At 37.3% G+C, this 12238-nt stretch overlaps 1 non-coding gene across 1 annotated transcript; it reads left to right on the top strand.

Moving 5' to 3' along the window:
- Positions 1-2872: 2872 nt before the first annotated feature.
- On the top strand, positions 2873-3066 carry LOC121475434. The gene has a single exon (XR_005983758.1). It is a non-coding gene; the product is annotated as a U2 spliceosomal RNA (small nuclear RNA).
- The last annotated feature ends 9172 nt before the right edge of the window (positions 3067-12238 follow it).

Genomic DNA, 12238 nt, shown 5'->3' with positions numbered 1-12238 from the left:
TTGTTTCCATATCTTGGCTATTGTGAACAGTGCTGTAATAGAAAGGTACAGATATCTCTTCAAGATCTCGATTTCAAGCCTTTTGAATATATACCCAGAAGTGGGATTGCTGGATCATATGGAAATTCTATTTTTAATTTTCTGAGGAAACTCCATACTGTTTTCAGTAGTGGCTACACTATTCTACATAGCAGTGTATAAGGTTCCAGTTTTCCCACAACCTTGCCAACATTTGTCTTTTTTTTTTTTTTAATATAATAGCCATCCTAACATGTGAGGTGATATGGTCTCATGGTGGTTTTGAACCTCATTTCTCTGAAGATTAGTGATCTTGAGCACCGTTTCATATACCTGCAGGCCATTTGTATGTCCTTACAGAGAAATGCTTCCTTGAGTCCTTTGCCCATATTCACATCCCTGTGAATGTCGTACCCAAGCTCAATGCCACGGGACAGGACCTGCTGCAGAACCTCATGAAGTGTAACCCCGTCGAGTGCATCTCGGCAGAAGAGGCCCTGCAGCACCCCTACTTCTCTGACTTCTGTCCTCCGTAGGCTCCAGGACCTTGGCCAGGCTGGGGCCTGGCTTATTTAAGCCCCCTCCCGGGAGGGGAGAAAAAACAGGGGATGCACGGTGTGCTGAGCTCCAGCTGTGCTGGGCCTAGCCGGGGTAGAGGAGTCCGGCCTGTGTTCTTCACTCCCTCCATGGACTTTAATTTCATAAATTGGCTCCTCTCCCACAAAAAAAAAAATCAGATTATTTGTTTTTTGCTATTGAGTTATAGAAGATTCTTATATATTTTGGTTATTAACCCTTTATCAGGTAGATGGTTCACACATATTTTCTCTCATCCTGTAGGATCTTTCTCATTTGTTGATTGTTTCCTTTGTTGTGAAGAAGCTTTTTAGTTTGCAGTCCCACTTGTTTATTTTGGTTTTGTTGCTTGTGCTTTTGGTGTCATCCAAGAAATTATTGTCAATAAGTCCTCCTCTCACATTTTCTTTGAGGAGTTCTACAGTTTCAGGGTTTTTTTTAAAGATTTCATTTATTTATTCATGAGAGACACACATTGAGAGAGAGAGAGAGGGAGAGAGAGAGAGAGAGAGAGAGAGGCAGAGACATAGGCAGAGGGAGAAGCAGGCTCCATGCAGGGAGCCTGATGTGGGACTCGATCCCGGGACCCCAGGATCACACCCTGGGCTGAAGGCAGGGGCTAAACCGCTGAGCCACCCAGGGATCCCAGTTTCAGATTTTATATTTAAGTCTTTAATCCATTTTGAGTTGATTTTGTGTATGGTCCAATTTGATTCTTTTGCTTATAGAAATCCATTCTTACCAACACCATTTGTTGAGAGACTATCTTTTCACTGTTGTGTGTTCTTACACTCTTGTAGAAGATCAATTGACTATATACGTGGATTTATTTCTAAACTTGCTATTTAGTTCCATTGATCTGTATGTCTGTCTTTATGTCAGTACCACACTGTTTTTATTACTATAGACTTGTGCTATATTTTTCAAATCAGAAATGTAAAACTTCAAGCTTTCTTTTTTCGCAACATAATTTTGGTTATTCAGTGCCTTGTGGTTCCATATGAACTTTAGGGTTGTTTTTGCTTTTAATCTACATTTGTGAAAAGTACTATTGGGGTACTTTTGATAGATTGCATTGAATCTGTAGATTTCTTGGAGTAATTTGTACCTGTTATTTAGCACTATTAATTCTTCCAATACATGAACATGGGAATTCTTTCTATTTATTTGTCTGCTTTAATTTCTTTCATGGTGTTTTATTCTTTTTTTTTTTTTAGCATAGTTGACACACTATGTTATGTTAGTTTCAGGTGTAAGACTTAGGGATTCAACAAGCTTATACATTATGCTGTGTTTACCACAAGTGTAGCTACCATCTGTCTCAATACATCGCTTTTACAATATCATTGACTAAAAGGTACTTATGCTGTACCTTTTATTCCCATGACTTATTCCTTCCATATCTGGAAACCTGTATCTCCCACTCACCTTCACACATTCACCCAGCCCACCACCGTCCCCCTCGTCTGGCAACCATCAGCTGAATTTCTAGGTTTGGTTCTGCTTTTTGTTTATTCCTTTGGTTTTTTCACCAGTGTTTTATACTTCTAATGCATATGTCTTTTACCTCCTTGTTTATTCCTAAGTCTTTTATTCTCTTTTTTGCTATTGTAAATGAGATTGTATTCTTGATTTTCTTTTTCGATAGTTTACTGTTAGTGTGTATAAATGCAACTGCCTTTATTATGTTGATTTTGTGTTCTGTAACTTTGTTGAATTTGCTTATTAGTTCTAAAAGTTTTGTGTGTGTCTGGAGTCTAATATTTTCTATATGTAAGATCATGTCTTCTGAAAATAGAGACAATTTTACTTGTTTCCTATTTGGATGCTTTTTTCTTTTTCTTACCCAATTTCTTTGGCTTGGACTTCCAGGACTAAGTTGAACAGAAGTGGTGGCCATGGGCACTGTTATCTTGATTTTGAAATGTACTAAAATGCAATATAATCAAAATAGTCTGCCACATGCACACAAAGAGATATAGGGATAAATCAACAGAAGAGTCAAGAAACATACAAATACTTATGAAGGCAGTTTTGAGACTTTTTGAACACTTCAAATCAATGGTAAAGATGAATTGTCAAGTCAGTCAGAGACTTTTGGGGAGCCATCTAGTGAAAAAAAATATTCTATCAACCTCGTTTTTTACATCAACACAAGTTTTAGCTGGATGAAGTATACAAAAGAAAAAAATGAGATAATGAAAATATTGGAAGAAAATATGGAAGAATTTTAAAAAGCAGCCTCTGACTTGGGGTTTTTTTTAAAGCCTGGCGTGACATGGCTTCTCCACCATTTGGGTAAGATCGAGAGAAATGTAGCTACCATCTTATCAGTGTAATATCTGACACATCTCTATCTGAGGATAGTATATTGAGTGGACTTTTGGATCAAAGAGATGGAATAGGAGCTTGCTCCATCTACTTCTTGTATCAACCTGGTATTGCAGTACCTCCAGGAACAGTGCACCCCCTAAAAGGAATAAAAAATAAAATAAAATAAAGCCCAATGTAACACCCAAACACCATGTAAAAAAATCAATAGTTTTTATGCATAAAATTTTTAATTTCTGTGAATAAACTCAGGGAAAATATTTTCACAGTACACAAGGATCTACAAATCACTTTAAAAAAATGTCTTACCATCATGTAGGAAAATGGAGAAATAGGGCAAAATACAAATAGTTTTAAAATAGGAAGATGTTGAAGGTTTCCCATATTAGCAGAAGTGCAACTTAAAATCACAATAAGATTCTTTTTTTCACCCAACATATTGGAAAAGAACAAAAAAATTGATAAAAAGTAGTCTTGGTGAGAGTGTGGTGTCACATTTCTCTGAAGGGCAATGTCAGCAGTATCTTTACATGATCTGACCATAAATTTTGATCCATCAATTACTCTTCCAAGTGTCTATTCCTAAATTACATTCCCACAAAAGAAATGTATGTACACAGAAAATCACTTAATATTGTGTTGATAGCCAGTGATTGAAATTAACCTCTATGTCTTTCACTTGGAGAGGAGAAATCAACTCTAACATGTTCAACCAATGGAATACTTTGTAACTGTTAAAAAGAATAAGACATACTTCATTCTGATCTGACCTGAAATGAAACCAAACTACAGTTGAGGCTTGAACAACACAGAGGTTAGGGGTGCCCACTCTTCACATAGTTCAAAATCTATGTATAACTGTTTACTTCCCCAAAACATAACTCCTAATACCCTGCTGTTGACCAGAAGCCTTGCCAATAACAAAAACAGCCAATTAACACAAATTTTGTATAGTATATGTATTATGTACTGTATTCTTAAAACAAAGTAAGCTAAAGCAAAGAAAATGCCATTAAGAAAATTATAAGGAAGAGAAAACACATTTACAGTACTGTGCTGTATTTACTTTAAACAGTTCACAGATAAGAGTACACATGCATTTCTGATCCACGTTGTTCAAATCAGCTATCATTTTAAGTGGTTATCATTGTTTCTGGTGGTGGTGGACTGGTGTTTTAAAGCAAGTTATGGAATCACCTGTGTGACTTAGTCAGTTAAGCATCTGACTCTTGATTTTAGCTCAGGTCATGATCTCAGGGTCCTGGGATCCACCCCTGCGTTGGGCTCCCTACTCAGTGGGGAGTCTGCTTCTCCCTCTGCCTCTGCCCCCTTCCCCTGCTCATGTATGCAAGTGCTCTCTTTCTCTCTCTCAAATAATTAAATATTTTTAAAAATAAGTAAATAAATAAAGGTATGGAACAATCCATATTACATATATATATTTGTATGAATCAGATGGCAAGAAACTGGCAACAAAATAATACTTTTCACCACCTCTGGAGAGCAAAACTGGAAGACCAGAGGTTGGGAATGGAGATAGGAGGATAGCATGCTTTTTAGAGAAAACTCCTAGTATTTGCATTTTCCACCTTCTGCATATTATACATAAAAAATGAACCTTGTCCATTAAGAGTTAAAAAATAAACTTTACGAAATAATTTGTGGTATTTCTTGGTACTTTATTTATTTTTAAAGATTTTATTTATTTATTCATGAGAGACACAGAGAGAGAGAGAGAGAGAGGCACAGACATAGGCAGAGGGAGAAGCAGGCTCCATGCAGGGAGCCCGATGCAGGACTCCATCCTGGGACTCCAGGGTCATGTTCTGAGCTGAAGGCAGGTGCTCAACCGCTCAGCCACCCAGGCATCCCTTTTGGGGACTTTTAAATGTGTTCTTATTGTTGTACATTCTCAGGTACTAAATTGAAAGTAAGCAGAAAAGATGTTAATTTGAAAGTTCTTTATAATGTAAATTGTCATGTTTAAGATGTGTTTTAGCTGATTTTTAAAACTTTATCTTGGCTTACATACAAACATAAATCTTTCATGCATTTGCTTGAATTCATGCACAGAGCTCCTGGGTGGCTCTGTGGGTTAGGTGACTGACTCTTGATTTCTACTCAGATCATGATCTCAGGGTTGTGAGATCAAACTGAGTCAGGCTCTGTGCTTAGCGTGGAGCCTGCTTGAGATTCTCTCTCTTTCCCTCTGACCAACTCCTGCTCATGTGCGTGTTCTCTCTCACTCAAAAAAAAAAAAAAAAAAAAGAGAGAGAGAGAATTCACGTACAAATCTCTTCTTGGAACATGTGCTGTCATATTTGGTATGACATAGCTACTCCACCTAGGAAGGGGCACCCCAGAAGCCAAGTCCCAAGTTGGTGTATGCATCTTTGTAGTAATAATAGGGCCTTACCTGGGATCCCTGGGTGGCGCAGCGGTTTGGCGCCTGCCTTTGGCCCAGGGCGCGATCCTGGAGACCCGGGATCGAATCCCGCGTCGGGCTCCCGGTGCATGGAGCCTGCTTCTCCCTCTGCCTGTGTCTCTGCCTCTCTCTCTTTCTCTCTGTATGACTATCATAAATAAAAAATAAAAAAAAAAAAAAAAAATAGGGCCTTACCTTCCTCATTATTTTGCATTTAGGCCACCATTTGATCTTGATCTTTTTTTCAAGGACTAAATAGATGCAGCTATCTATTAGTAAAGAACTGTTTTCAGTTGTCCTTTTGTATTTTCATAGATAAGAGAATTGCAGCCTCGGTAGTTGGTCCTTCCTTCTCTCTTTTTCTGCTTCCTCCCTTGTGGATTTGTCTACTTCTATGTCATAAATATGATTTTAAGAACCTTAATGGGACTCCAAGAGGAAGGGCTTCTCAATGGTTGCTTTAGGGTCAGCCTGGATCTTTTGTCCAGATTGCCTCATTTGAATTAAAACAACTGACTTTTTTTTTTTTTTTTTTTTTTTTTTTTTTTTTTTTTTTTTTTTTTTTTGGTGCTTGAGAACAGTTTTCCACTCGGTTATTTCCACTTGGTATAGGAGCCTAAAGAATATAGAGGGTGGGAGAGCCCCACCTCCTGGCCTTTCAGAGCAAAGAGGGGGAGAAAAGTAGAAAAAGTCATTACTGTTTCTCATTACCTACCTTTTATTTACTAATGTTTGATGTAGATTTTGTATAGAAGCTGGACCATTTTTATTTTATATTTTAAAACAAAAATGTTCTCCTAAGTTAATTTGTTAAAAAGTTTAACAGCTGTATTTGTATTTTCTGCTTTTATTTTTTCCCAAAAATAAAACAAACAAACTTGCAATTCTTTTTATCTAATTGGTAGCCTTTTCATTTTATTTAGATTCTTTTATATAATTTAATTTCTAATCACTTAATTTAAATGGAGATCACTTAATTTTACAAAAGGCTTATTTCAGCTACTTTCCTCTCTTTCAGAGAGAAAGGATGAGTTTTAGGAAAGGACATCAGTTTCTTTCAAGCAAGTGTTGGCCCCTAGTGGATCAAAAGTGACAATATACTTTTTGAAACTGGCTGACATTGGGAAGAACATATTTGGGGAAAGCAATAAAATAGGCTGCTAGCGCAGAACAAAACACAATGCATTTTGTGCATTTTGCCAAATATCATAAATGCATTGGATGAAATCACCTAACACCATTAGTAGATCTGACTACTCACTAAATTTAAAACAAATGTATAAAATAATATGAACAAAATTAAAATTAACTGCAGGGAACACTGCTAACAAACATGATGTCAAGGAGAGCAAAACATACGAGATATTTGGAAATCTCTTAAAAAAACAAATAAACCAAAAAACATTTTTTAAAAAAATGCATAAGATTAGGCAATATACACAAGAGAAAACCCAAGCCAAATGCTCAGATTCATTAGCAATCAGAGAAACATATAGTAAAATAATAACATAGTACTCTTACCTGTTAGAATAGCCAGTAAGTATGGAAAGAATGTAGGGATTTAAGAATTTTCATGAACTACTGGTGGGAATTTAGACTTGAATAGCCACCTCAACAGCAATGGGTGATTAGTCACGTTAGGTATGTCCTAGCAATTCCATTCCAGTTGAATGTACTCATATTCGCCCATCATGTATCACTTCGCAGCAGTTAGAAGTAAACACAAAGCATAAACATAGAGCAGCAAAGGTGATCTTTAAAATTGTGCTAAGTGAGGGGGATCCTTGGGTGGCTCAGCAGTTTAGCACCTGTCCTCGGATCAGGGCGTGGTCCTGGAAACCTGGGATTGAGTCCCACATCGGGTTCCCTGCATGGAGCCTGCTTCTCCCTCTGCCTATGTCTCTGCCTCTCTCTCTCTCTCTCTCTGTGTGTGTGTGTGTCTCTCATGAATAAATAAATAAAATTTTTTAAAAAATAAAAATAAAAGATAAAATTGTGCTAAGTGAAACTAAGAAACAGAAGTAAAGGTAATACGCAATACCATTTGATATATATCAATCTAAAATACATGCCTATAATGTATATATTTTACAACACACATGAATGAATACCCTGGAAAGTTTGCCTATGTTGAGTGTAGGGAGAGACAGTAAGCTGGGAATCAAGAATCAATATGAAAAGGAGCAATGTCCATGAAAACAGGAATATCACTTCCACAACTCTACATCTGAGGTCCAACAGCAAAAAAAGAGAGAGAGAGAGAAAGGAAAAAAAAAATAAGCAGAGGACATCAGAAGTGAATACACAAAATAAATGCAAATACGGAAAACATACAAGACTCGATGCTCAACTTCTTAGTAGCCAAAGAAATAAAATGTAAAGGGAGAATATAGTGACATCTTTCACCTAGCACATGATCAAAATGTCTTTTAATGAAAATATCCTACATCACCAGGGGAACATTGGAAGAGGCACTTCTAAAGAGCTGGTGGTTTAAATTGCTAATCATTTGCCAATGACAAGGACATTAAGGATCAAGATAATCAAGTTCTCCAATTCCTCTCCATGGAATTCATTCCAAAGAAGTCATGGGATAAGAGGTTAAAGATATAAATATGTCTACTATCTACAAGAAAAGATAAAAACAAGCTAAATATTCAATAAGCATAAATTAAAAATAAATTTTTAAAAATATATTCAATAAGTAAACAGTTAAGTCATTAGGATTCATTCATAATGAAGAAATATGCAATATGTGAAATGCTCATGAGATAATAACTTATGAGAAAAACTTGAGATTATATATACACATACATATATATAATGCCAAAAATACATAAAATATTAACATTTAGTTACCTTTAAATAGTCATATTACAGTTTTCCTAAGGATTTTTGTTTCCTTCTCCACACATCTTTGTTTTTACCTAAGGTCACTACAAAATATACAATGCAAAAGTATGTATTTCTATTATAATTAGAACATACATATTGATTTAAGATGCACAAGGACAGCTTGACTTGTCATGAACAGGTAATCTGAGGAAGAAGGATAAGACATCTGGTCTAAGCAGAAGTGCTACCCAAGAATGACAAAGTAATTGCCAGGAGCATTTCTGTGGATGTTATACTTTAGGAGCCAGATCTTTACAAAGTATACAGTGGGGGGAAAAAAGAGAGTGAGCAGGATTTGTCTTGCACTAGGACCCACATTGCTACAGCCAGATCACTTAGAGGAGATATGATGGGCAGAGTAAAACAGAAGGAACATATGGTCTGCAGTCCATTCACGGTCACTATCAAAAGGTCACCCAACCTGAGATGTTTGGATAGATAAAGTCAGTGCCCTTTCCGAACAAAAGCTTTATATACCATTGCAGTTTCCACTGAAAAGGGATTTTTAGGGAGGTCTGATAATTTCTAGAAAGCTGCTAGCAGCATTTCACCAGTACCAGTTACAGATAGACCTGAAAATTCAAAGTTTTAGAAAAAGTATTTCTATCACTTGAAGAGCTACATAAAGATATATAAAGATACAATGGCACGGAGATCAGGGTACTATATCTGGGTTATGCAAACTCAGAAGTGCTTTTGCCAAAAATATTTATAGATTCTAAACTGCCTCATAGGAATTTTGATGCAGAAAACCCAGGCTATGCCTAATGGAGACAGACTCCCGGTGGAATGGGATGGGTTCACTATGACACATTTCTTGAGCCAAGCCTCAGTAGTTGATGATCTAGTCCCCAGTGAGCAGAAATGCCTCAGCCTGGAGACCAGCTGTAGGTAATGTGCATAAAAAAGGAAACCAACCAACTCCTAAATAACTCTGAGAGTCAATGAGTTCAAGTTTTCATTCTGGAAAGGTCACTGAAATTATCAGCTGTGGTGGTGGACATGGTCCTACTGAGAAGGACACTGGACATCATAAAGGTATAAGGGCAGTGAGCAACCTACCTCATAGGTGGGAAAGAGTGATCCCGGAAAGAGGAAAGAGGAAAGAGCAAGGAGGCTGGGAGGGTACCAGTGTGGGAACAAGTTAGGTACCCTTACTCATGTCTTTGTGAAAATGTGATCATCAAGAATCAGTAGACTAGAAATGAAAATTATATATCACCTAGACTGAGACCCAAAGATTTATGAAGGCCTACATATTTTATAAAACCATCACATTTTTTATTTCTGAAAACTAAGCAAGCAGAGCATTGGTGAACTATATCATGCTCTGCTGAGGTGTTTTTGAAAGCTAAATAAAGCAAATGTTTGGACAACACTGTTCTGTGGGAGATGATTCATAATACAGTGGGTAAGAAGAACCAAAGAAAGTTGTTCAAAACTCAGAGGAAAAGACCATGCAAACTTCAAAGCTTTGAGTCCTCTGTTTGCAAAATGGATGGAAATGAGCAGGAAGGAAGACTTAAATGTCACAAGTGACCCTGGAAATGGACACAGAGCTGAAGACTCAGAACCTATAAAGAAAGACCAGACCTTAATAACATTTAGCTTCTTCAAATAAGGCCCACTTCATCCTTCCCATTACGCATTCCATAAATACTTTATACTCACCAGGTACCAGGCTTTGCAAGGTTTAATAATATCATTGCCTCCCAGTGCTCTGATGGTTTAACCTGGCACAAATGTAAGAAGACTTTTTTGACAAGTGTGAGAAGGACCTTTCCCGACCCGCCTACTATACTGGATCCCCCTCCCACTTCCTGCTATATTCCTATTTCCTATTGCTCCTATTCCTATTATGGCTCCCTTTTATTTTACAAAAAGCTGTTCAGTGTTTTGATCTATTTCCCTACTTGTCCCCACTGCACACAAGGACAATACATGACCTTGCATTTATAGTCCTAGGAGCATGTCTTATACATCATAAACATCCTGTAACCATCTGGTAATATTCAGCTCTACCAACAAGCCTTGATTCCTTGAGCCTCAGTTTTCTAATTAGTGCAATGGATAGGACAATTAAGCAAGAGTGGTATGACAGTGCTTGGCACAGACAGATATGTGTGGTGACACGGGCCTTCTGAGCACTTAAGCCTTTTCTTGGTAACATCAATTAATTTCTCATTCAGATATCACATCTTTACCTTCACACTTAAGTCATGTGATTTCAGTGGTGCTAAGAATCCCTGACTCTTCTCCCAACCTTGTTTTCCAGGCTTGGGCATAACCAAAGCTAGGTGGATTAGAGCCAATAACTACTTATCCTGGGCCTTTTGCTGTAACAGTTGAGAAAAGGATCCCTTGTTCCATGGAAGTTGCCAAGTGATTAGATATCTACATTTGAGTGGCCAAGATTGCCCCCAAGTACAGCCTGATGCAAATACTTCATGTCAAGTCTTTATGATATTGTTTGTTCTCTTAAATCCACCCTTGCCTAAATCCTTAAGCTACTCCTGAACTCTTCAGGTATAAGAGGGTGCACTACTGTGCCAGGGCTGCTGTAACAAAGTGCCACAAATTAAGTGGCTTAAATAATAGCAATTTAGTATCTTGAAATTCAGAAGATAGTCCAAAATCAAGGTGTTGGCAGGTTGGCAGGTGAGGGCTGTGAGGGAGGGATGTGTCCAGGTCTCTCCCCTTGGCTTGTAGATGGTCAGCTTCTCTGGTGTCTCTTACGTTGTCTTCCTTCTATATACATCTCTATATCCACATTCCCCTTTCATAAGGACATTAGTCACATTGGATCAGATCCCACCCTAATGACCTCATTTTAATTTAATTATCTCTATAATAATCCTATCTCCAAATAAGGTCACATTCTGAGGTACTGGGAGTTGGGACTTCAACATACCTTTTTTTTTTTTTCAAACATATCTTTTTTGAGGGATACAATTCAACCCATAATGGAATAAATTCCCTTTTTACAAAAGCTAGTTTAAGTCAGGTTTCTGTCATTTGCAACTAAAAGACTTATGCTCAGTGAATTTCAATTTCCCTCCCTTGCATAACTATTATTTTAAGTCCCGGCAAGTTTCCAGAAATGGTGACAGTACGCATAAATACAATTTTTATTTAACCAATTCAGTTCCTTTGAGTAGTACTTGAGGGAACCAGAGGTTCAGGATGAGGTCATGCAGGAGGACACCTGGATTCTAATTTTGATTCTTCTGTTTTCATAAAGAAGTTGGCTAAATCAACTACAAAAACAAAAACAAAACAAACAGCAATTTCATTTTAAAGTGAAGTAGCATAAAGCTGTAAAAAGCCATTAATCTAAGGACAAAAATGTCTTTTTAGATAAAATATTCAGACTCTACCATTTGTTATATGATATTACATGAGCCCCTGAACAGAGCTAAAAACCTTCTTTTTTATGAAAAAGACAAACCTTAACTGTCTCACTAAGTGATGAAAACAAAATAAAAAACGTGTGAAAGCTCTCAGCACACTATAAATCACTACACACTATTAAATATTGTGGGCTTGGGCAGCCTGGGTGGGTGGCTCAGTGGTTTAGTGCTGCCTTCAGCCCAGGGCCTGATCCTGGAGACCCGGGATCAAGTCCTACATCAGGCTCCCTGCATGGAAACTGCTTCTCCCTCTGCCTGTGTCTCTGCCTCTCTCTCTCTCTCTCTCTCTGTCTCTTGTAAATAAATAAATAAAATCTTTAAAATATATATATAGTGGGCTTTTTTTTTTCACTTAACCAATATTGAGACACTGTATTTGCTTTACATACATCATCTTACTTAATCTTCACAATCCTATTAGATCCATTATCCATCTCAATTTCAGATATACTTAAAAATGAGGAGAGTAGGTAAATTTTCCCCAAGTCAGCTAATTAATACCTAATGGGTGGTACAGTCCAGATTTGAATCCAGGTAAGGTATGTCTAGAGCTTAAGCTCTTAACCAAGTGAGGCAGTACATA

The sequence above is a fragment of the Vulpes lagopus genome, chromosome 1 (assembly GCF_018345385.1).
Source record: "Vulpes lagopus strain Blue_001 chromosome 1, ASM1834538v1, whole genome shotgun sequence".
In the NCBI taxonomy this organism is placed as follows: Eukaryota; Metazoa; Chordata; class Mammalia; order Carnivora; family Canidae; genus Vulpes; species Vulpes lagopus.
The sequence above is the reverse complement of the archived record's forward strand: the minus strand, read 5'-3'. Positions and strand labels throughout refer to the sequence as shown.